Source organism: Penaeus monodon, chromosome 42, assembly GCF_015228065.2.
Source record: "Penaeus monodon isolate SGIC_2016 chromosome 42, NSTDA_Pmon_1, whole genome shotgun sequence".
Lineage (NCBI taxonomy): Eukaryota > Metazoa > Arthropoda > Malacostraca > Decapoda > Penaeidae > Penaeus > Penaeus monodon.
The window spans coordinates 26840197-26841786 of NC_051427.1; positions in this window are offsets into that span (position 1 = coordinate 26840197).

A 1590-nucleotide genomic window follows, 5' to 3' on the forward strand; every position below is an offset into this window, starting at 1 on the left:
GGTTACGTAAGCCAGTCCAAAAGACCCGATATCGCGTCCGAATCTATTCATCTCTTTTCGATCTGCCTCTTGTACTGGCAAGTAATCAAAAAAACGCGGTAGCATAAATAAACGAAAAGAAGTTTGGCAGTTTTTCTTTCTCTCTCTCTCTCTCTCTCTCTCTCTCTCTCTCTCTTTTTTAGTCTTTCCGTAAGCACCTATAATCATTGTTTCTGATGGCGGCGAGATAAACGAACCTTGAGCGTATCATCAGCAAATATCAGACGGGATTTTCACCTGATGCAATTTCTCTATCGAGGATCAAATAAATCACTCCCCTTCTGCGGATGCCATAATTTATAACGTATCATTTGATTAATTGAATCTAGCGCAACCTATAATCTCACTTTTTGTATACTTATATGTACACACACATGAATATACGTGCCTAACTCACTCGCTCTCTCCTTTACTTCCAGGGCGTTTCTTAATGGCGCATTTATGTGATTTCTCTCTTTGTGTACTCTGTCTTTCTTTTTGTCTGTCTGTCTACCCGTCTCTCTGCGTATCTGACTTTCTGTCTGTTGTATGCCTGCCTATACTCGTATGTGCGCTTGTCAGTCCTTTCCCTCCCTCCCTCCCTCTCTCTCTCTCTCTCTCTCTCTCTCTCTCTCTCTCTCTCTCTCTCTCTCTCTCTCTCTCTCTCTCTCTCTCTCTCTCTCTCTCTCTCTCTCTCTCTCTCTCTCTCTCTCTTTTGCTCTCTCTCTGTCTGTTTATCTATCAATCTACTTACCTACCTACCTATCTATTTGTCAATCATGCAGTCTAACTATCCATCATATTCGTCGTTTGTTATTCCCTCATTCTTATCCCACACTGAAATGCATATTTTTCATCCCCACATCATTTACAACTTGGTGAGCTTCCAGTTTTCCACTTTTTCCCTTACTTCTTTTATGTACCCCTCCCCCTCCTCCGGTCTCCATTCTATCAGATGTGTGCGGGCAAGGGAGGGGGAGGGGGAGGGGGGAGGGGGAGGGGGAAGGAGTACATCTGCAATGTTTACAACTTTGTTTTGCTTCAGTGCAGATTCTATTATAGTTAATTTTTGTAACATTTTCAGGACAATTCTATAAGGAATTCTTTCATTCGCAGATAGTTGATGAAGTTCTCAGAGTAATGCTTTGGCTTTTTGAATGATGGTTATCGACCTGAAATTAACAAAAAAAAGTTAACCTCTGTGAAAAATCCTTTTCATTTGGTCTAAATCTGACAACTACCAAGTAGCCAATGCCACCTTATCCATTAAGAATATGAAGAAGGAAAAAGCTAAAATAATGAGGTACATAACGTACACCTCATGCCGGATCCCCAATGTGATCGACAATATAGAGTTTGGACAACGAATAATACTGCAGTATTTGGAAACGATTGAACGGGGGGGGGGGGGATAAAAGGATAATAACATTATATGACAATTAAGGCAAGAAGGAAGTGTGTGTGTGTGTGTGTGTGTGTGTGTGTGTGTGTGTGTGTGTGTGTGTGTGTGTGTGTGTGTGTGTGTGTGTGTGTGTGTGTGTGTGTGTGTGTGTGTTTGTTTTGGTAGAAACG